This window comes from Empidonax traillii, unplaced genomic scaffold, assembly GCF_003031625.1.
Source record: "Empidonax traillii isolate 1590-97213 ecotype Southwest subspecies unplaced genomic scaffold, ASM303162v1 scaffold137:size1056949, whole genome shotgun sequence".
Classification (NCBI taxonomy): domain Eukaryota; kingdom Metazoa; phylum Chordata; class Aves; order Passeriformes; family Tyrannidae; genus Empidonax; species Empidonax traillii.
In genome coordinates this window covers 52,309-77,008 of record NW_020955330.1, presented here as the reverse complement: position 1 = coordinate 77,008, position 24,700 = coordinate 52,309, and the positions used below count along the sequence as shown (strand labels likewise).

General features: G+C 36.9%; 1 protein-coding gene across 1 annotated transcript in view; it reads left to right on the top strand.

The window, feature by feature from the left end:
* CPE (carboxypeptidase E) overlaps positions 1–24,700 on the top strand; it is a 56,938-nt gene that overhangs the window by 12,448 nt on the left and 19,790 nt on the right. The gene's annotated exons all lie outside the window — the stretch shown is intronic.

The following is a 24,700-nucleotide window of genomic DNA, read 5'->3' as shown; positions in this document are numbered from 1 at the left end:
ACTATTTGGTTTGTTTCAGCTCTCCAGATACCGACATTTGACATACCAATATTTATAATATGGGAATTAACTTCTTTTTTCTCCATTCCACTCACTTCCAAGGATGGAATGCTACTTCCATTTTTGCTGCGTTTCCGTAGCACTTAAATGAGCCTGCTGCAGCTGATTAAAGTATTAACAGATTATTTCAGTGTGAGGAAAGATGCTGGGACGGAGCAACAATAGCATTTGAAATACTGGTTGTGCTACATAACATTATATTGAGGTACAAACTCTGGTGTCTTGACTGTCTGCAACTGAAAGAGCTGCAACTAGGCTTTCTTGTCCAACACAATTCTTTAAATTTGCTATTTAATGTGAAGTGGAATGAACATAGATGAATGTATCATAAGTTTTGGGATCTGGTAGTCCTGAAAACTAATGATATGAAAATGTGCTTTTGAAACAACCGGCCATAAATGCCTAATGACACCTTCTTCTCAAAATACTGCCGCACTAGCTCCAGTAGGTACAATAGATGTATTTTAAAAATATATTTTCTTTATTCAGTGGATTACTCAAATATGATTGCATATGAGGGGGACAATTTCAGAAACCTGTAGTTAGAAACAGCTGAATCATCAGAAGGTGAAATGTGTCCTGTACAAAGAATCAATAAAAAGCTAAAAAAAATGCTTTGTTGAAATATAAACAGAGCTGGTTTTAGATTTATGCTTCCTAAGATTTGTTCCAGGTAAATTGCACCTTTGGATGGCATTCCAGAGCTACTCCTGTAATCCTAGTGAAATCACAACATGAGGTTGCACTGGAGTGTTCAGTTACTGCTTTGAAGACTCGACAAAGGTTTAGTGACCATCTGTACCTCTGACTTCCTCCTTAAAGTTGCAGAGAATATTTGTTTTGCCTGAACCACAGTTCACCCTCTGGAATGCTGGAGCAGTAGGGCTTGTACAGCTTGCCACAACCTGTGAGAGGGAATTCTATGATATCTGTGTTGACCAAACACCACAGAAGGTGGAGATATTGGTTAGTTCAGTCCAATATGTTTTTCATGTTCTCTTTCCTAGGAACTGGAAAGATTAGGATGATCTAAACCAGAAAAAGGGTTCTTTAGTGTCCTCTCTAATGACTTAAAGGCATTTTCTTCTGCTCATCTGCTCTTGCTAGCACAGAATATGGTGCCTCTGCGAGTTCCTTATTCACTTGGTATCAACTTTAAATTGCTTGAAATTCTTTTCCCCAGCATAAAATAGATTGGTGTGGGGCAGGACATTGAGCATTATGCTACTAGCCTTAGTTAGGGTGAGAGCTGCATTTTGCAAAGGGCAAGTCATCATCCAGAGTTGCACAACTTATAATGTACTTATTGCCTGCGCTTGTCATCTGGGAGCACTTCCCACATTATTTTCATTAAAATTAAATGTATGGACACTGAGTTAGATAGACCTTACCCTATTGGTGGTATAAAAACTGTAGGTTGAAACCTTTATCAGCTTACGGTTATAACTTAGACTCGTTGCCCCCTGGAAAGCTGTGATTGACATGTATTTTTTGATGCAAGAATTAATTTAAAACATTCTTCTCTTTTTCTTCTTCCTTTCTTGTAGCTACTACTCCTATCCTTTATACTTTTTTTTTTTTTTTTTTTTTGAATCACTGCAGTTGTCTTTTAAAAGCAGCCTTTCAAAATACAGCAAAGCTGAAATAGAGGAGAGGAAACAGAGAAGATTGAAGAAAATGTGTCTTTGCTTCAAATTCTGTAGACTTCCAGTTTTCTCCAGCCTTAAGGCTGCATTATGGGGTGTATCAAGATTGCACTGTCTAGAAGGAAGCTGTAGCTGTAATGTACAAGACCAGGGCACATTAGTCAGCAATTTGTTTATAACATTGTGGTTTAGAGCAGAAACCCTTTCTGTAGGAGATTCTCCAGCAGAATCTCAGGAAAATTGAAGCAGCTGTGGCTGTAAGAGGAAATGTACATGAAAAATGCCAGGGAGAAACCACAAACAGGGATCCTCCTCTGCGATTTTTAGCTCTGTCATTAAATGTGCCTTTCAAAGCTTTGAACAGAGATAGAAATCACATTTATATTTAGATATATAAAAGGAATACACAATGACATCAGTGGTTCAGCTGAAAGTGAGATGATTGCTGCAACTGGGGTCTGTCGTAGTTTGTGTCTAAATATAAACCTCTGAACAAAAGATCATGGGATTATAAGAGACAGTAAAAATACAGGGTCTGAGCTAGTATCTAGGAGTGGAAGAAGCAAATAAAATATTGTGATAATTTCATCATTAATAATTTTACAGAAAAATGCTGATTTAGTTATTGAGATTTTCATGTGGAGAGTCAACAGGAATGTGGATCAAACTCTTTGATGTGATTGCTTTAGGTGAGGGATAGGTTCATTTTAATTCAGTCACCCTGCTTTTCTGTTACTTTCCCTTTGGTTACTCTTGTGTTACTCTTTGTTGTTTAAAAATATGTTGCAATTAATGCAGCATAATTTCTCTTTGTGTTTAGTTGGCAAATTGGGTAGCCCTTGTTTAATTTTTGAAACAGTTTATCAGACGTGCACTAAGTGCATTTAAAAAAATGTATGTCAAGAGCTATTTCTTCCAGCTTTCCCATTAACTGGATTACAATGATTAATACATCTTCCAGGAAAGCAGTCAAAATTAAATAGCATGAAAATCTATATAGGTTTCAGTTCTCACACAATGAAATCAATTGAAGCTTTGCCAGTGACATCAAGGGATCCAGAGTTTAACATATTGCTTAAACCATTAAGTACTATGAAAGTGAGTCACAAAAGTTGGCTATGTGTGTCTTCATAAGCCATTAATAATTATACAACTCACCATAAATTAAAATTATATGATTGTGTGCACATATTCATGTATATGTGTACATTTTATATCAGAAATCTTCCAAAAGGTCCCCACAGAAAGGAAAAATCAAATCTCTGAACGTGGAAGCAAAGATGCACTTATTTGTGGGGTAATTGCTGAGCTGATCTTTAAAGTTCCTTGAATACTCAATAAGAGATAGTAAATTTAAAAGACTGGAAAGACTTACTCTAGTCCTTACCTTAGATAGGAATCCACATTAAAAAGTAGATAAGTGGTAAGCTTTCCAGTCCGCCATATTCGTGTTGCAATTAACTTTTTCATAAAGCAATGGTATGAAAATGTGAAAAGAAGCACAGCACCAATGGATTTGAGATTTTGTTAATTCTTCCATTCGATAAGAAATGAATCTCAGAACATCTGATAATAATATACAGATACAAATTAACACACAATTTTACCATGTCTTGTGTTGTAAGTTGTTTTGTACTGCGCTGTGAACAGTGCGGACAGGAAATGTTTAACAGCAGATACAGTATGAGAAGCCCATGCTCTTCCCTTCTTTCTAGTCATTTACACAGTTAAGATATTTTGCCTTTCCTGATATTAGTTAGCAAAGCTTTCATGATCTTCAGTTTGTGTAAAATTGATATTCTGATGGAGTTTATTTCCTATTTGTTTGGCTATTCCTAGTGGCAATTAAAATTTCAGGCTACTTCAAAAACCAGTCTTTTTTGCTAAGCTCTTGGGGGAATTAAAAAACTCCCAACAACTGAAGACCAAACATCAAAATCAAACAACAAAAAGAGTTTGGAAACTCTTTCCAAACTGCTTGTTATTTTTCAAGCTTTGGAAAACAAAAATGTATTTTTTTTTATTCCTTTGGATATTGTTCCCTGAAAAATTACCAGAAAAGGGAAAGGGGAAAAATATCTGTATAAAAACCATGATAGTCTGGTCAGTTTAAAAAAAAAAAGGAAAAGTTTTGGATGTCTGAAATGTCAAAAATCACAAGTCTTCTGCGTTGTAGTTGCATTCCTTGATTTCCTGGTTCAGTCAAGGTGCTGTGGAATAGCCTTTCCTAATAGTAGCCTGATAGCCTTTCTAGTCCTTAATAGTCCTAATTCTCCAGTAGCAAAGTTTCCCCTTGAACAGAGACTTCCCCCCCCCCCAATATAGATTGATTAAATACATTTTAATGAAAATTAATAAAATTACCCAATTATGAATGAGTTTGAAGCAGGAAGGTATAGGTGGAATTCAAGTGTCAGTTTGCCATTCATACGTAGTGTGTCAAAATTCTCCAGTTGTTTACTAAGGTTGTTTTGAGGTGACTTTCTGGCATATGTTGACCCATCTTTCAAAACTTCAAGCATTATTATATATTACAAAAAAAGGTCTTTTGAACTTTTTATCAACTCTGTAAAATTCAAAGGGCACTTGGGGAAGGTTTCTCGGGTCAGCTTGTTTGCTTGACTTGTGCGAGTGAGGCCAGTATCTATAACGCTGTGGACACAGTGGGCCTGTCTCACCAGAGGATCAAGGCAAACCAGAATACCATTGGTAGGTGGCCAAATGAAAGATACCCCATCAAACAGTGTTTCAGATGTTCACATTGGGCTCAAAAGCCTTAAAGATCTACTAAGCCTAAACTATGTTCAAAGTCAAGAGCTTGCTTTGTCTGCAATTCAGTAATTTCAAAGGGGAAAAACATAAATAACTTTAAAAAGGAAGTGGTCTTAGAGAATGGGAACAAAAATACCAAAGGTAACTTTCTAAAACTTTCTCATGTATTGAGGGGGTAAGAGCAGATAGGTTAGAGGGATATGGTGCATCTTGAATAACTGTTTTATTTAGTTCTCTGCAAATAGAGAAAAGACATAAAAGAATCTAGCTAATGTTAAAGTCTGTGAAAAGTCTTTAGATGAAAAGAAACAGAATTCTCCTGAGAGTGTTAGTGTGTTGCTATGTGAACAATTATAGTGTGGTAGCAGAAAATGTTTACTGAGTGGCTGCTGTTCTAGGAAGGATTTTCTGTTGGCTATATTAAAAGAGAAAAAAGTATTTTGATGCTAGTTAAAAAGATTTGTCCATTGTGAGTCTGTTCAGTTATGTTTACTCTGAGGAATCATGGCAAGCCTATTTATCAAGGTTCAAACAGTCTCTAAAATTGCTCAGGAGTTAAGAAGACATTCAAGGACAATGTCATTCTTTTAAATTATTGATATACGGGTAATTAAATGTGTGGAGGACAAATTTATTCAAAGGAGAGATGCACAAACCCAGCCCTTCATAGGGTGTCCACTAAATAACTAAAAGTGCAGTTGTACTAAAGAATATTCTTTTACTTTGTTTAGTCAAGTCACTGAATCCAATGGTGTTGATAAAAATATGTTACCAGAGGTTCTCCTCTCCTTTAATAGAGCTTTTCCGGAGAGGATTTTTCAGTGTTTATTTGCACTGCTAGCCTGTGCTTAAACCTTCATCTTCATCACTGTTGCCACCCACTTAGAAAAGTGCAATGTGGTTGTTGAAATTTAAATCTGAAGAGGAGACTGGGATGAACAACCCATTCATTAAGGAGTTGTCACAGAATTTTTATCAAGGTCAGATACTAATTTATTATATTTCCTAATAATCTGAAGGTTGACACCCTCCAAAGGAGTTAATCTTCAACAGTGGGAGACATTCATTGCCAGTGGGAGTGGAGGTATTGTAGTATCCCGCTGTACTGTGCAAATAGGCAAGGAAAGAAGTCTTCTTTGTTGGAATGTCTTCCTTTTTTAGTGATGATGAGATTGTTACTAGGTTTTCCTTGATATTTTTGTGTGAAATAATGTCTCTAGCTGATGTCAGAAAGATGATGTTCAACATTCTCATTGTTTTTTATGTAACTGTCTTATTAAACTTCTTAAAATGGATTTTTTAACATTTCCTTAATAATTAAAATAAATATGATTTATTAAAGTAGTAAAATTGAAGATAACTATTATGATTTATTACATGTTTTCTTTCGTCAAGGAAAACTTTAGAAACTAATATAAAACTTAATTATAATTTTGAAGTTATTTCTCTGTTCCTTCCTTCTTTATGTTGTTATTATAATATTTTCTTTAATCATAACTCTGGAGGGAAATTCCTGACCTTTTTGTTTTTCACATGTAAGTGCTGAACTGCATTTGACATGTCAGCTCATAAAGCTGTCATAATGTCGTGATTATGCTTTCAGACCTGTGTCTCTGTGAGATTTCCTCAGGAACCAGGAATCATAAGCACTGTTTGTAGATAGACTCTGAAATTACATTTCACTGATAAGTGGAATGCAAACAATGAATTAAGAAGTGTTTTTAGTTAATTATTAAGCGTTACCATTTTTAGAATGATCAAAAGAGAAAGAACTGGGCAAAACTCTTCATAATCCTAGTAAAAGTGAAATTAAGTGTATATGATTTTTATATTAATTTGACTTCTGAGAATGATCTGTAATTGAAATTTAATTTATGATTGACTAAAACATCACTGTTAAGGATTCTTCTTACTCAATTCACGTTTATTTTTTGTACAACAAAGATGAATGCATTGTTCTTGAATATTAAGTTCAACATAGCAGTGGAAAAAAATGAACTGGCTTTTGTAGGAACGATTATGCACTGCACTGCTACTTAAGTGAAAGTAGAAATTGGTTAAAAGATATTTTCCAGAGATAAGAATACTGTGATGATGAATATAATGGAAAAATGTAAGAGAGGAAGGTTAAAAAATGGCTCAGAGGGAGCACTAGGTTTTAAAGCACTAAGCCTATAGAGGCAGCAGCAGAAATAAGTTCACCTTTTGACACAAAAAGTAGGACGACGCATGTCCGATCCCTGTCCCAATGCATATGATGTTCCATCAGTTCCTAGTGCTTGAATAGAACAATCCCAACATTGTGGTTCTCTGTGAGGCCAAACACTAATTTTACTGTTCTGCTTATCAAGGCCATAAAGAGTATAAATGCAAATATATCAGTTTGGCAGTAACCCAGGACATGTAGCTGCTGCTGCCTTGGGTGTCCAACATGTCCCCAGTGGATAGATGTTATTACTGTAGCAGATGGAATATTTTTCAGGGTGGATGGGTAGAAAGCAAAGTGCAAGGATTAAGATTAATCCTGGTGAGGTTATGGATGGAAACTACTATTCAGTGTCTCTCATCAGAGAGAAAGTAATAAACTGTGCAAACTTAGTAGTGAGGAGATGGTTTATGACAAGAAGGTAAAGACATGAAATAAGAAAATAATCATATAAAAAAAAGACAGGAAAAAAATGTAGTAACATTCAAGTTAGAAAGTTAAATTATGAAAACAAATATGAACAAATCCCCAAAAGTGTTCCCTCTCTGCTTGTTCTTAGGCCAGTGCCAGCTGGTCTTGTGGCATGAGAAACCAATGAAGACTTCCCCCTCCTCCCCTTTGTGTCCTTATTACCAGCATGATAACCCTTTGCAATTTTAGGTGATGTGAAAACAGCAGGATGCTCCGTGTGGATGCACATTCACAGGGTGAATGATGATGAAAACTGGTTGTTGACTTATAGCAAGGCCATGGAAACATTAACTTGGTGGCCCAGTGCTGCCTGTCTCTGAGTCTGAGCGTGGCACTTGGAGTGAACTGGTCTGTGTCCCATCTCCAGGAACACGCAGTGCTGAGGCACTGCTTGTTTGAGGGCGGTGTGGCTCAGCATCTGGTACCTCAGAAGAGGGCACTGTTTGAGCTCAGGCTGTCAGGTTTACACTTTCTCCCTGTTGCTCTCCCTCTTCTTAGGTCCCATAGTGAAGCTTCCTCCTCATTCACCCTTTACTTTAGCAGACTTCCAATTTCTTCAAACTATTTCTTTGCTGCCCTCCAAAACATCACTTTGAATCATGGATTAGCCTTCTGGGCACGTGACTGAATTTCAAAGTGCTGTTTTCAAGCCGCTGTGATATTGTGAGACTGCCCTTGTTCAGTTACAAGCCTTGCAGCAGAACTGAACTCGTTCCTTTCAGAGGCTTACATGGGATATTGTTTCATATTTCATCCTACTGTCTGCCTAGGGTAGCTTATACTGGTATCTTATTCTTCTCTATAATTGCCTTTATTAATTGACCTCTTATGGTAGCTTAGCTCTTAGCTCACCCTAAGTCCACAATAACTTTTGAAATATTTTGACTCGGTGGAAAAGGATTATCTTCTGTATTGTATTTTAACCTCAGAAAATCCTGGCCTCCTGTTCCTCAAAATGAAGGACATATAAGCGTTACAGAAGCACAGCAGCATTTTTATTTCCACAATGATTTCCAGATGAAAATCTTAGCATGTATTAAGTATTATCTTCAGTTTTTGAAACTGTGTTCTTTACTTATCTTCCAATATAGTTTAAATATGCCTCTCTCTCTTCTATTTCTAACATTCTCCAAATATTAGGATAAATTAAAAACCCTCAAGTGTTTCTGAATGAAGATGAGTACTTGGAAGATCTTGGAAGAAACACACTTTGTCTTAATGCAACACCTTATATATGAGACATAGGTTGATGAAAGTACCATGCAGTACCATAGCCTTACAATTTTGAAGGGAAAAAAAGCTTATTTTCCTATACCCTCTTCAAGCCCATATGGTATGAAATGAAGTTTGTGTGCACTGTGATGTGAAGTAGGATTTATAGCTGCTATGTAAAGCTTGATAGGATGCTTTTGCCTTATTTCATTGCTTTGTGGTTAATTTTTGCAATATATAGATTCAGTAGAGAGATTTGAACTTAAGAAGAAGTGGAGTTCAGCTTGGCCTGCTACCCAGGATTCTGCTTCCAGAACAGTTCTTTGAAATTACCTGCATTAAGGTTTGTGCAAGAAAAAGATAGCATTAGGAATTTGTGCCAGCAAAATGCAGCAGATTCAGTATCCCCAGGCATAGAATATTGATGCCAAAGTAAAATCTCGATTTCCTGTACTGGCCAGAAAAAAGTACATCTAGCAGAAAATGTGCCCTGAATGGAATCTGTCATGTCTCTTTAGACCTCTGAAATGTACAGTGTCACTGAAGGTAGTGTGTCTCCAGAGTGAATTATTTATGGAATGAACATCTGTGTTACGTGATGCTTATTAGAACAGTAGTGGCTGCTTCTGTGGTTTGCTGCCACCCGTATTTGTCTGTCCACATCTTTTTGTCTGTTATTCCTTTATAACAAGTTGCAGCCAAATCTAGGAGTGATAGAGGAATCCCATACCACAGAACTGAGAGAGTAAACCCACCAAACTAATGAAAAAAGTCCAGCACAGAAAACTTTCTAAGAGCAAAATCGTCTTCCTGTATGAAATAGTACAACTAGCACCACCTGTAATGGAAAAAAAGAAAGAAAAATGTAAAATTTTACTTATCTAGGTTTTAACAGGCACTTCTTTCATATGTGCTTATACATTTGAAGTGTGAAGGTTTTGCATTTTCAAACATCTGGGCCCTCCTTTTATTAAAAAGTTGGTACTGAAGTTAGAATAAATACACAATAAATACACAAATCTGTTGTGAAGCAGTATGGTAATCTTTATGGCAGCTCTTTAAACTTATTTCATGCTACTTTTCTGCTCACTATCAGAAATGTATTTAATTGTTGTATTGAACTGTAATATGATTACTTCAGACAGTAATCTGTCTTCAATTTGTAGACAGTTTGGCACAGGATTTGGAGTAACGTGGTTTGACTCTGTTTTGTAAAAGCTCAGATGAGCTAAAACATTTTATGTTTTGTAGAATATTATTTTCTTAATGAATTAATGTTTCCAGCCTTTCACAAAAGCCAGAATTGTTTTTTGAGTTTGCAGGCTCAAAGAGGAACCATAACATTCTGATTTCCATATTAGCAAAGGTGTGAATATGAACTGTCACAATACATTTGAATATCAGCATTTACTCTCTTAAAGATAAATTTAATAGCCAGATTAACTTTAAAAATTAAATTTTTTTAGCATGGACCGTTGCCTTTGACAGATGCTTGGATACTGGCTCTCTGGGATGCTCGCAGTCTCTTAACTCATTCACTTGTGGGGAAAAAGAAACTTTGTCTAGTTCTAGATAGGATTGCCACTTCATAAGAGAAATAGGGTTGAGGGAAAAGGCTTACAGGCTCTGCAGGAGGAGAGTATTTGAATCCATATAAGCCACAGTGAGGGACTGTGAAGAGCAAATCTGCTTTTTTCTGCTAATGATCCTGTGTTGTCAAGCTGCAAAATTTCACCTGTTTGTGATTGTCTCCTTTCTTAGACTCCTCCAGGGCATGACAGCTAATTCAGGCACTCTATAGTGTCACACTAGAGCGTACCCCCTAAGGAGCGTGACCATTCCTGGCTCAGCCAGCCTCATCCTGAAACCTTGGTTCAGGTCTAGGGCTAAGCTGTGAAAGGCAGTGCAGACACCTCTTTCATGCTCTTGTGTCTCCTTTTTTATCCCCAAGACAGGGTGCTTCTGTAGAAGCTGGTTTGCAGATTATAAATAAAAGAAGAAGCAAGAGAAAACAGCAGTGAGAAACCCACATCAACTGACATATGAGTAGTAGCTCAGTGCAAGGAATTGTTATAGAGGTCGAAGTGATAAAGAAAAATTTATCAGAAGGTTCATCAGATGAGGGAGTAGTCTACAAAGGCTGTTAGGAGTTAGTTATTTAAAAATAAACAGATAAACATAGAGGTCTGCTGTAGAGCAAAATCTTCTGGCAGGAGGAGAATACAAAATTTTCATATAGACCTTGTCAACTTCTCTGGCTTCTTCACTTATCTGGTTAAAAAAATAGCTGTCTTTCACTCTTCTGTGTTGGGATATAGACTGCTCATGGGATTCAAATGAACCTCTACATGAAGGACATAATGAAATTGCAGTCTCTTCCCTAGTTTTGTTTAGTTTACGTGAAAAGTATTATATTCACTACGTGTGACATTGTTTTAATAAAACTTGTGTTTTCCTTTGTAGGTGAATTTGTGTGAGTGTAATCCTAATTCAGCAATCCTAAAATAAAACCATAAGATAGCACATTTCCTTCCTTCTTTTAAATAGAAGTATATATCTGTAAATAGTGATAAGCAGTGATAAGCAAATAGCAGCTGAACATCACACGTCATCCTGCTTTCTCTCATGCACATCAATGTGATACTGAAATTACGTGTGTTAGGATATTTCTGTAGTGAAAAATCCATGAAGAAAGAGCTCTGCAGTACAGCTGAAAAGACTTTCAAAACTATTATAATACTCTTAAATTTATTTTTTTTTAATTGGAACCGTATTAGCAATATGCTCAGGAAAAAATACAGTGTAATAAGTAGTGTTATGTATTTTTTTCCTCTGCCATTGTTCACTTGCTTTTATAATAACCCTACAGTGAACTGATTTTCATTTTGTTCGGTTTGCTTTTCTTACATTATTCTATCTGATTCTTCATTTTGAACTGTTCCTGAAGAAAAAATGTTCTGTTGTATATTTGAGCTAAATTTTGCTTATTCTGCTTATTTTGAATGGTTTTTTGAGTCCAAAGGGTTGTAGCATCATTTAGGATTGGTATTCAATATTGTTGATGTTGTAAAAGACAAAATATTATTAAATATTAAAACCTCAGTGTAAGGTTAGTTAAAATATTAATTTGTACTTCTGAGCCATTAATGATCACTTCTGCTGTCCACTGAGCAAATTTTCGAACCACCTTTCTTGCACTTGCTCTTGTGACATCCTTAATAGCAAACAACTTCCCCACAAGAGTGTCAGAGGCAAAGATTGATATCCTTCCTTAGATCTCTTCTTAAATATTTACTTTTGTCACAGCAGTTCTTAAAGATAATGGAGAAAAAGGGGCTAATGAGATCTTTGTTGAGATCATTGCCTGCCCTGTGCTTGCCATATGTTTTTGTTCTCTTTTCTTCTTTTGCTTAGATAGGAAATGCTCTGAGAGCAGGTACAGTCTCTGTTCAGTGGTGGCAGACTGGTGCCTGTCCTGCCGTGGAGGCTGTTACAGGCTTCATGATAGCAGTGTTAATGCTTGTGTGAGGAGTCTTGCACTGCTGGAGTGGCAGCTTAGAGTAACTCATGGGTGAGATCCTCGAATCACTTTCTGCACTCTATCCCTTATAATCGTGTTTGCGTACATATTGGAAAGGAGGGTCTGTTACCTCTGACTGATGTGTTGAGTTTCTGTTGAGGTTTTTTTTCTTTTAATGCCCATTATTTAGCGATCAGTACAGTAAACTGTATAGATTTTTCATATTTCTATATAAGACTCAAGCCACTCACCATTGACAAGCAATCTAAAATAAGAGCCTTTCTTCTTCTGGGAAAAAATATCATGGTCAGACTATTTTTGCCTGGTTGAAAGAGCTGTAAGCCAAAGCATGAAATGCTCATAGCGGGCATGTATAATAAGTAGCTCAGAAAGCCTGATAATGTCTGGGTTCCTACATTACACAGTGTTACATTTTAGTTTGATAGTTTGTAAATTATGCAGCCATGACAGAGCAACATCTAGATGGAAGTCTGGGAGCTGTTTCTAGTCAGGAAACTCTCACAGTTCCTGAATTTATCTCTTGGATTTTTTTTTTCTTCTTGCCTCAAAAAATTTAGGTTTGCCCTCCTATCCTGCTTCCTTGGTTGATTATTTAGATCTAATGGGGCCTTCTGAATAGTGCAAGATGTGCTAACAGCATTGTTACCAATGTGAAATATTTTATGAGTGTACCTTGGTTTTGAATTTGTTGCTTTCATGGAATTAAATACTAGACTACCGTGTCTAGTGGGGGACATAAAGTTTACCCTGAGATCCTGGAATGCATTTATTCCCAACATAGCCTTATTGCTAAGGGCTGCTTTTGTTTCCCTCTGTAAAAAAAAGTGTAACTCTCTAACATTAAAGAGTTTGAAATAGTTGTCGTAGCATAGGATAGTGTAATATAGATGCAATTTTACTTTCTGTCTTCCTTTTTAAGCAAAATAAGGGATAAGAGGCCTAATGTTGTACTAACCTTGGTGTCCAACCAGGTGGAGTCTGTCCATCAGGCAGTTAAGCACCAACACCCCACTACAACCATGTGTCCAACACTGATACTTTATGTGCACTTCTTCTAGTAGCTTTTCAAACAGTGTCGGGATTCTGTTTCACACTGCAAGATGGGGTTGTCAAGCCTTTTAAAATCTGTTGGTTCATACCTGGTTTGAAGAGTAGCCTTTGGGGAAAAGGAGCCACTGGAGAATTTTAACACAAAAAAAATTAATTTTTCTGGGTTAACACAAGTACAAAGAAAATATCTTTGGAAGCAAAAAAAAAATGTCTTAATAGGGCCTCTATTTTTTTTTACTCTCAGATAAATTAAAAGTAGCTGAAAAGATTCACGTAAAAAAAAAGTTTTCAAATGTGGATAGAAACGAAATACAGAAAAACTACATCCAAAAAGAAACTTTTCAGAAATAAAGACTTAATGGAAATTTTACACAAGTCAGTGGAAAGTCTCTTCTGAAAGTTACTTTTGCTTGAGTCTGTAATGCCTTATTTTGGCAAACTCCTGAACATGTGCTTGACTTGATATTTCAGACTAACCCCACTGACACTAATATACTGAAGTTAAGTACATGTTTAATGGTTCAAGTCCTACAGCAAGGGAAAAGAAGATAAAACTGAGTTCTAAATGCAATTTCAATGGTAGTTTTTGCTACTAGTAAAGTTAAAAGGGAAAATGTATTTATTGTACACATACAGAAGTCTTTATGGTTAGAAGAGCAGCCCTAACAGCTCAGATACCACTGGGTTGCTTGGGGAGAAAAGTATAGTTCGTTCCTGCTGGGTTAGTAGCATGTCTTCATGAGTTATATGGGCTGGCTGCTCTTTCCCAAGTTTGTTGCCTTTTTATTAGGTGCAGTTTTTAATGGACAATGTGGTAATCTTCAATCCCTTTGCTTTCCCATTTCCATGTTCCTAAAATCTGAACACAATTTTTTAGATTAGTTACATTTTGCAACTATTTTTATTTTCTTTATGGTTTAACAGACTGCTGAAAAAAATATACTGAGACATGCTTTTGGCAGTTGTAACACTGTGATCATAAAAGTTAAAACTAGCATGAAAGAAAAAGTACATCTAAAAAAAATGTAGAAAATGTGGCAAAGACTAGGTAGCTAATATTTTATGAAACAATCTAAGCAGCTTTGTCTTTTAATGCAAAAATATAATCATTTCATAAAAAGGTTTTTCTTTCAGATTGTTTGGTTAAATAAGAATGAACTACCAAATTGTGAGGTGTAACAGGGTTAATAAAGACAGGGAATACTGGGTCACTTCCCAAAAGGTTCAGTTTATCTCTCCCTCTTGAAGTCATGTGGTTTTGATTTTGTTTGTGAACTGTGCCAAATCTGTCTTTTCTTATGATTTCGAGTATCTGCAAATGCAATTTCGTAAGTTAAAATTAGAAGTATGCTTTAGATCTAAGAAGATGTTAGCAAAAAGAAACAAATGAAAATAATTTTCATGACCTGGGGATGACCCTCTTGATGCCTGAGTCTCTCAATGAGGGACATTTGTGCTTTTCTATAAGATGTTCCTGTCCGTATATCTACACAATGGTAAAGAAATACTTGTATACACTTAGAAAAGGTTTTGCATCCATATTACCCCGTACTATTCCTCTCTTATTTGTTCAATTACTGTCCTTGAATTAAGAGCTTGACAGATGCATAGTGGATGAGGCACCAACCACATCATCTTCCTATTCAATTGGCATTAGTATTGCCTATGTTCCCTTTTTTCTTCATTGGAGAAGTTTTTCTTCTCAAAATATCCCAAATACCTTGAAGCTCCAAGTGAAAATATTGCTGTAGGGTTTCTCAGGAGGTACCCTTTGGCTCTGTCATGCTCTATTCTGCAGACTGGCTAGTTAGCTGCTTCACAGGGTCTCTAGCCGTGAAGAATGATGGTATGTATGAGAAAAGTAATTTCATGAACCTCAGAATATTTTGAATAAATAAAGGTACAAAATGCATGAATCCAACTTTTTTAAAAGTGCCAGACCTTATTATACCTCTTCATTATACCTTGCCAGCTCTCTACACCTGCATAAAATTGAAATAAAATGCAATAAATCTGGCAGGTATGGCATGGTTTTTCTCTTGGTTTCAGTGCTTTAATATTGGTCTGAATTATAGAAGTGTGGCAACATATTTCAGCTCCTAGTGTTTTATTATATTTACTAAAAAAATATAAATGACTACACAGGAATCATGGTGAAAATGCTCAGACTGATGCCAGATGCTTCTGATAGCAGTAAAAAAAGTCCTTTGGGCTTTCATTAGTGCAGTTATTTGTCCTTGGAAAAGATGTATGTCTTCTCTCATATGATGTTTTTTCTCCTGAGTTGTCAGAAAAGAGCTTGTCTGATGTACTGCTAGTGCCATAAAAGAGAAAGTTTCAAGTGAAATGAAAGGGGCAGCAAAAGATGTGTGTGCTGTAGCTTTTTGTATTCTCAGAGGAAACAATAATTAGAAAGTGCTAGGAATTAATCCTTGATTTCTGACCCTGCTGTTGTGGCCCTTTAATGTGCTTGGCATATTGGAGGCACAATGGTTCTAGTGGTATAACATTGCTATTATTTGCCCCTTTGTGAGGAACGTGCCTTCTTACTTTGAACTAACCATTCTGCTTGCACTTAGAATAAACTCTAGGTATGTTCATTTTATACCATATTGCACATAGCTCTGTTGTTGTATGTAGAGCTCATTACAAAATTTGAAGTTGCTCAGCTTCCATTTGACTTTCTGCACTTACAGGTGCTGTTCAAGATCAGGATTGCACTTTCTGTTGGTCTTGACTGAGACCATATGCACAACTCCTTTCTCTAAATGCAGAACTGTCTTACTACTCTTTGGAGGAAAAACCCAGTGGAATCTCTGAGGAAAGCTGAGAAGATAACCAACCATTACATTTGTTCCCTGTATGAAGAAAAAAATCTATCTATTTTTAGGACACTAGGATGTATGCTTTTGAGCAGACCTAAAAGACATTACAGATTTTTTGTTAACCATTTATTTCTATCTTATGAAGGCTGCTCTGTGTCTTGCAGCTAATACAGCTGTGCTGTAGTTTGCAGTGTCATTGTCCATATGGGATTTTTTTGTCTGGAGTTTCCTCATTTAAAGGCAAAACATTTTTTGAAAGCCTTCTGGATACACTCCCATCTTCTATTGAGACAAAGAATTTGTCTGGTTCAGTTATCTCCATCATTATTCTTGAGTCAGCAAGCTGTTATGATTCACTTCTTCCTCTTACGCATGAAGCTTGATTTTATTAGCCTCTGCACCAGTTTAGCTTCCTCTCCTTATACTGTGTTGCTAGGAATAATAATCACCTCTTTTTTTTTTTTTTCTTTTCTGTTTAATGTGTAAGGTGATATGGGGAGCATTTTCTAAAAGGTATCTCTATTTCAAACATATGTGACTGTGAAGAGATAGACCTCCTCCAAACATCCATGTCTGCATTTCTACCTAAACAGACTACACATAAGTCATTAAGGTACAATACCAATTTTTATTTAGAATTTTACATACCACTGAAGAATTCTGAAGCCAGTGTTGCAATTTGGATATGTAGTGTTGCTCTACCAATCTTGATCGCTGTCTATCCACTTAACCTTTATTTTCTTCTGCTTCATGCTGACCTGATTTAACCATAGCTCTCTCAAGAATAAGTACAATTGAGATTTACTGCTGGTTATCACATAGCATTAATACCTTATATGCACTTGAGAGACTTGGGAGAGCATTAGCTGCTAAAATCAGGCTGGAGGTAAAGTGCAGTAGAAGAACAGATTTCAATAAGACACTTTTTAACCAGGGTTTCACAGAGTTTGCCACGTTTTTAAGCCTACAATGCAGCTGTATTTTTTCTAGGAAAACAAACAAACCAACCAAAAAAACCAATCAACAACCATCATCCGTCATCTAAAATGATGAAACTCTGCTGTTAAAAATAATTTGTACCAAAAGTGTGATAGTAAAATAATTTTTAAGAAAAAAAGAATCGACTTGAGCATTTGTTGGTTTCTAAGAATATTGACATAAATCAGGTTGGTTGTGTTCTGACGTAAATGATGTCTTCTGTTAGTCATCACAATATTTCTTTTTTTTTTTTTTTTCTCCACAAAGGAGTAAATTAACTGCATAATTGCTTTTGCAGTTTACCTTTATCTTTCTTACTGTCATTTTTAAAAGGTCACTTTATAACACTTATCATAAACCTCCATGACCAATAATCACAGAAGCTAAGATCAATAAATATTAGGTTTCATCAAGTAAGGGGAGCTATATAAATATACCAGTGCAAAACGAACTCTTTTTCTGTAACATGCTGTCTACACTACGGCTGTGTTACAGATGTACATTTATGAGGAGATTTTATCCCTTTCCATCTGTTAGCAATGCCCAGTGCACTTCAGCATCATCTCTGTGAATCACAGATCTGCAGCCCACAGGTTTTTTCACGCAGTGTCAGATTGTGACAAAAACAGCAGTGGAATAAAAGAATGTTCCAGTTACCAACAAGGAAGGAACATCCAGTACGAGTAGCCTCAGTGGAGTAACAAGTGCCACTGCAATGTCTCAGAAAGGCTCCTGGAAATCAAGACAGGAAGTCTGGAGGCTTACCACTGGTTATTCCCAGATCCTTAAGCACAGAAACTATTTTTCCCAAGGACCCAGAATGTCCTTGTGACAAAAAACTGTAATACTTTACAGTCGGAAATAGCTTTCCTCTGTGGAGAGAACGATGCAAAGAGTTTTGCTGGGTGAAGGTGAGTTCCTGGAGTGTGCTTCCCTTGCACATGCCGGTACAGCCCAGGGCCCAAGGCAGTGATTCCCAAACGCTGCCCAAGCTTGCTTTCCTGCTGAAACATGGCCCTGCAGCGAGTTCTGGGGCTTGATGCTACAGAGTAGGAGCCAGGAGCCCTGTCCTGACTTTACTGTCTCAGCCCTTTTCAGATTTGCTTTCTGCTCTGGGCACTGCTGGGAAGTCACAGTGCCCATCATTTCCAGCCTGGAAATTGCCCCCACGCAAACTTGTGTCTGCACTTCAGTGCTTTTGGCCACCCATTTGGCAGAGGGAATCATAGAATGGTTTGAATTTGAAGGGACTTAAAGATCATCTAGTTCCAACCCCCCACATGTGGTCACGGACCCTTTACACTCTAGACCAGATTGCTGAAAGCCCCATCTGACCTGGCTTTGAACACTTCTAGGGATGGGGCATCCCCACCTTCTCTGGCCAACCTGTTCCAGTGCCTCACTACTCAGACAGTAAAGAATTTCTTCCTAATATCTAATCTAAATCTACATAGCAGTGTTTAATCAGGCCTGTATAACTTACTGGAAAAGAATTATTTACATGTTTTCGTGGACTTTTTCTTTGTTTGTTTCCAGTAATAAGGGAGAGCCTTACTTTTGTTTCATCACCATATTCATCCAGCATCTCTACCCAGTTCTTTGACTTTAGAGCCTGGAATTTAGCTGTAATTTTTTTTTTTTTTCTGATTTCTATTTCTTTTCTTTGTGAAACGAGGATGCGTCTCCTGCTGCAGCAGATGTTTGAACTAGTTAGCTTTGAAATTTCCTGTATATTTGTTACATGCAAAAGCAGTGAGATAGTTGAGCTCAGTCCTTTTGAAGTGTTCTGATGGCTGGCAAGTACTTTCATAGTTGAAGTGAAAAAGCTGATTCTAGAGTTTGCTGAAGAGGGAAAACTTGTTAAATGAACTTCTTAAGGAACTATCATAAATAAATGTGTAAATTATGTATCAACTTTCTCTTAATTAGATCTATTCTAATGATGAATTGATGACTTGAAAAAAAATAATCTTTGCCCTATCTGCCAACCAAAACTTGAGGGATACAGTGAGTGCTTTTGAAATGAAAATTCACTTGGTTGTACACTGTTATAAATGGAAAATTCTCCTCTCTTACTGAGTACAGTGGAAGACATGAATTGAATCTCTTACATCCCACAGCCAGCTTCAGAGCAGACATAGAATTACTCATGACATCTCTGTACTGCCAGTGTCATTTACGAAGAATCCCGGGGTACATTTTGGTCCATAATTTTTCCAAACAGTGAGACCAAAAAGTGACAGGTAAAAAACCTTGTCTCATCGTGTGCAACAGACTGGTAAGGGTGGCTCATGGATTGGTAAGGGTGAAAAGCAATTTCACATTTGTTTTCTTAGGAACCTCGTCTTCAGTGCTGAGCTAACAATACTTGCTGCTGTAACACTGTAACAAATTCTGTAAATGCAAAGTCCTATTCAGTTTTCTGAGGGCATGAAAAATGCAATTTATTGTAAAACTAATTTGGTTAACCCAGTTGTATATACAGATGGTTATTTGTCGCTTCTAAAATTCTGATGATTTTTAAAATGTGCTTTGAACTTGAGAGGGCTTTTTAACACATTTACATAACATGAGGGTTTTGTGCATATCACATTTCAGTGTTTCTTATTAAGTTAAAAGGTTTTGATTAAATTAGTAAACTTGTTTTGCTTTACAAGGGATTTGTTATGATTTAAAGAATCATCACCACCTGTATTGGATAAAACCATCAGTTTGTGCACCGTAACACCAATCTAGTAGGCAAAAATTGTTGTACTCTGTGGTGAAGCAGGTGGGCTTTTCCCAAAATGCCGGATACAGTGCTACACTGTGCAACACTTTAGTGTAAGTGCAGCATGTTGTGGAAAGATCACAGGGATGTGCCAGCAAAGAGCTGTAGGTGGGGACTGCAGGAGCGGAGCAGATGCTTTGCCCACTTCTTGTGGGAGGCTGTGCCAAGTCCTGTAGCTGCTGGGGTGAGAGTGGGCTGTTGGAAACCTGGAGAAAACACTGAGTCATGCAGAACATTTCTGGTGGAAATAGCTGTCTTGGGCATGAGGTAATCTGTCTGGAGAATTTAATTTCCAATGCAAAGTACACATAAGATCTTCGTTTGAAGCCCAACTGACAGACTTAGTAGAACGGATATCGCATCCTAATTTGTACACATCAAGGCCAGCAGAAACAGCTGCTGTTTGTGAGCTTTCACTCCAAGTTTAATGTGTTGTATAGAATTTATTGTTAATTTTAAGCAGTAGTGAAAATTTCCAGAAACTGGAAACTTTTCTTGAAATTGCTCTTGAATCATAGCTATTAAAAATTATGCTTTTTTTTTAAAGCAAGAAGTTGCCAAAAGATCCCTAATTTTCTTTTGTCTTATTTTCTTCTCAGTGTATTTTCTAGCAGTTAATGGCAAGAAAGTGAAATACTAGGTTTTTCAAAGGCCTTCAGTGTTGACTGGTTTTTGCTTTCATGTAAGTCACCTGTGGAAATTCCAGTAGGTTCCCTTCCAACAAGGTTAGACTAATGCTACTGTCTGAGTAGAAGTTGTCCTAAAATCATAGCAGGCCTCTACAATGATTTAGAAACTGATCTATCTTTCAATGGCATTTTTGCACAAATTGTAGAGATTTTGAGGCAGGTTCAAGACATTTAGTTTACAGAGTGTCTAAAATCTAAATTTTCTAATTAGTTCATTTTCCTATCTCATGTATTTTCTTCTTTTCCTCTCTTTTTTCATATTCAAAGTAGAAACCCATTTTATAATCTTTGGTTTTCCCTGTAGTTGATCTCCAGAGAATTTCTTTCTCTTTAAAATATGTATAAAAATGTGGAGCATAAGAAAGTCTTCAATAACATTTAATGAATGAACTAGTTGCCAGCGAGAGTTTCTGAGATTTTGTGTGCCATTTATTTACCAGAGAAGTTTACTGGTTGCCATATTAAAAATGACAAGCAACTGTAAGTAATCAGAAACACTAAGTCTGTTATTTCAGGACTGTTGCAGGCTTTTCCGTAAGAAATACAGAAAAGCAGAAGGACTTAATGTTTGAGGATATTTGAGGCTGGCTTGCAAAACAGTTTATTAAGCACTTAAACTTCACAGTAGTTAATTGTTTTTGCCCCACATGGTTTACACTTCCATGAGTGAAATACTGTAGAGTAAGGCTAACTACTTGACATTAGACCACGACTAGTGGCACGACATTGCCTTAACTCATGGTATATATAATTAGTATGCGCTAAACTTTTCGTCTCTACATTTTAGAAAGTTACTCTTTCCTGTACAAATACAGCCTGACCTGAAAATGGCAGTCATTAGTCACAGTTAATTGGATGACCTGTCTAGCATTAACGATGTGCATGCTGTTCCTAGGAAACTGTGGAAGACCTTTGCTGACAGTAACTGCAGGAGCGAATGATGACATTCACCATGTTTGTCAGGCACCAGGAAAGCACGACATTTTAAAACACTTTTTTTTCCTCAATCGTTTTTCAGGTTGTAATGTACCACACAGTCAATCTAAGAGGGATGTAAAAGCTTTCTAAAAACCGTATTGATGTGATGGCTTAGGTTTCACCGGAGATACTGAGATATTTTTAAATTTGATTGCTGCATTTCATTTCTTATGTTAGTATCCACTGATTCATTCATTATTGCAAACCTCTGTATCTGAGCTGAAATTAGGTATAAGTATATATAATGTCTTACATTGTTTGCAAGACTTACTTTTGCTATTGTGAATGAGAGATTATTGTTTGTCAAGAAAATCAATATCAGAAAATTAATAAAATTCATTAAAGAAGAATTTTAAGTATTCACTCAGTGTAAAAGCTACTTTTTGTTTATTATATCTTGTACCGTGGGAATCCATCTAAACAATTTTACTTTTTTTTTTAATTTTACAGGAATCCAATAAATGAGAAAAGCTAGTTATATTTCTTTAAGCTTCTTCCTTAAAGCTACCTCCAGTTCTGCAGTGGAACAGAAGTTTTTCTACTTGTTTGAATCAACTGTTTACAAGTTCCTCATCAAATTGACTTTTACAGAGTCTTTTAATTAAAAAAAAATAAATTCTGTGAGGCAATTGCTGCTACAGAACCTTAGGAAGGGTGATTAAAACCTGCATTAAATGGCTCATGAAGGATTAATGGGAAGAGCAGCTCTTCCTCTCGCGAAGTGGCATGCTGGCAACAGGTGACCCACAGGCTGTTTTCTCCATGGGCTGGGCTGTTTTTGAGAGAAGGCTGAAACTTGTAGAAATTATGTGGCAGGATATATTCTATGAATAGGCCAGGGATGCTATAAAGTGTTAAGGCTTAATGACCCAATGGATGCCCTCCTTGGCATTTGAGGTATTTGTGTTAGCCCATGCAATAGTGGAGGAGGTGGTGGTGGTGGTTTCTTTGGGTGCAGTAGTGGGCCTGGGATGCTGGCTGCGTTCCAGAGTCATTCACTAAAACTCTGGCAGCTGAGCTCGCTTAACTCAGCCAACAGAGTGATGGGCATTTTCCTGTTGGCCTCAGCAGTCTGCCCTTTAGTTTAGACTTCATTGCCATAGAGAAAGAGAGGATTAGGAAAGAGTTTAGGTAGGAGTGACTCAAAAAAAAAAAAAAAAAAGAAGAAGGTCCCCAGAAGGTACACCCTGAGTTGCAGTTTTTACTCTAATAAGGCAGACAAATGTAAATGCAAATTAAGGCCTTCATTAACTGCAAAGATGTATGACCGATAGTAGTTTGTTAGCTCCCTTGGCTTTTTTTGGGACTGTGGTGGCAACTAATGACTTCATCACCATTGTCTCCTTTTGCAGAATGGATTCCCTGATTTTGTTTCCTCATGATGGGTATGAACAAGTAGTGAGTGGACTGCTAATTCCCTCCAGCTAGTTTGTGACGTTAATTTGTTTTTACTGAAATAAAGAGTAAAAATTTGTTTTCCATAGAGAGGCTGCAAAATTTGGAATGAAACTCATTTTTCCCATTGTTCTGTTAGATGTAAGTTACACTGTTGAAATGATTGAGTTTTCATAAGATTGTTAGATACAGTATGAAATTCAATACCTACTTATATTGAGCAGAAGCTCAGTATTTTTTTCTTTGCTGTGCCTAGAATTAAGCAAATGGGCAGGGCTGGGGGGCTGGCAGAGAAGAGATCCCACAGATGTAATCCAGGAAGCTTTGTTTTCTGTGGCCAGAGGACTGATAGGAGATGGGTTTCCTTCCTTCAGAGACAGGGATAAGAAAATGCCCAAGGGAGCTAAAATATAAACACAGGTTATGTTTTGAAGCAGGGCTGTTATCCAGCTCGCTGTTATCTTTCCCTTTTCATTCTTTTTGCATTTGCTTTTAGATTGTTTATTTAACTCTGTTTGCTTGGAATTTGGAAACATGGAGTTTCTCTGACACCTCACTGCCAAGAGGATTCTTTGAATACTGGTTTCACTCTTTGTATTATGAGTAATGTAATTTTTCTTTACTGCTCTAAAAATGATCATTGTTCTCTGTCACTGAAAATTGCTCTCTTGTTTTCCTGACCAAGTCCTCTAAGCCATAATGATTTGTGTATTTGACTGTCACTTATTAGTCTTCCTAAGGAAAATAGGGTTGATGTCTTCAATCATTTTTCATAGGAAACACTTTCCATATTTCCAGTGACTTGTTACCTCTTCCTGACCTCCTTGCTCATTGGGGATGGGTCATTACCACTGAAGACATGCTGTAATGAGCCGGTACTCTTGGCTTGCCATAGACCCTGTGTGACTGTTTTCATGAACCCTTCTAACACTGTTAAGGATTCTTTGGGGAGGAGGCCAAGTAACACCCCATGGGAAACATCTGTTTCTCTTTATTCACTCCAACCAGGCCTGTAAAATTCAAGTGGGTGAGAAAGGTGGGTGATTAATGCACAGGTCTGGGAATCAGAAGAAATTCTTTCTCCCTCAGGCTTCCTTAGTGAAGTTCTAGGGAAAAGCACAAGTGCAAAATGCAACCGTATATTTATGGCAGTAACAATGTTGCTTGTTGTCTCGTGAAGCATTTTCCCCATAAGTAACATACCAATATACATATGCATATCTATTCTATATATATTCTAAATATATGTGATGTGCATTGCTGCACATTTTATTATGTAGTATCCATCTGTTTTCATGGGATCAGGTTGATTGTGTGGTCTGATCACTCTTGATGAGTAAACTGCTTGCATTCTCTGGTATTAACAGATAGGAAGAAACAGTAAATAGGATGTCAATGCCAAAAGAGGAAATGGAGGGTCACAGTACCGGCCTTGTGTCCATCAGATATAATGAAACTATTTCACTGAAACCAGAAAACTTTTTAACCTGTCTAGCAGAAAAATTCAGGGATGAATCTGTATGTACAAACTTAATTTATCTGGAAGGAAAGGAAGTCACGGTATTAATAGCACTGTGTCTGCTAGCATCTTATCACTGGATTAAGGTTAACAAGCACAGACTGAAGGGTCGTAAGTAGATATGGCTGCATGCTTGATTAGCAATTACTTAGGTCTTGTTTGTGTAACACTCTTCCTGGCTTGAATTTGCTCCTCTGATAGTGCTAAAGGCTATCACAAAGTGTGGCTGAAAACTATTCGGAGCATATAATCAGCTGAATGTTTGATTAAAGCAGTTACAACGTAACTACATTTTAAAAGGATAAGGAAAAAGGGGCTTCAGCCCAGAAAATATCACATTTCTCATTTCCCATTCCAGGACACTCCTTATAATTTTATTCAGTCATTTACTTGTATACTAAAACCTCTCCAGAACTAGAGTCCAAAATGTAGTCTGTTAAAAGATAAAAACTTCACTGATCTATAAGTCATATCTTGTGTGATTTTAATGTCCACGGTCAGGAGAATGAGACTAATGAGCAATTGGGAATATTGAATGGCTTTTTAACATGGAGAATATATATTGAATACATACTCCAGTTTGAGCTG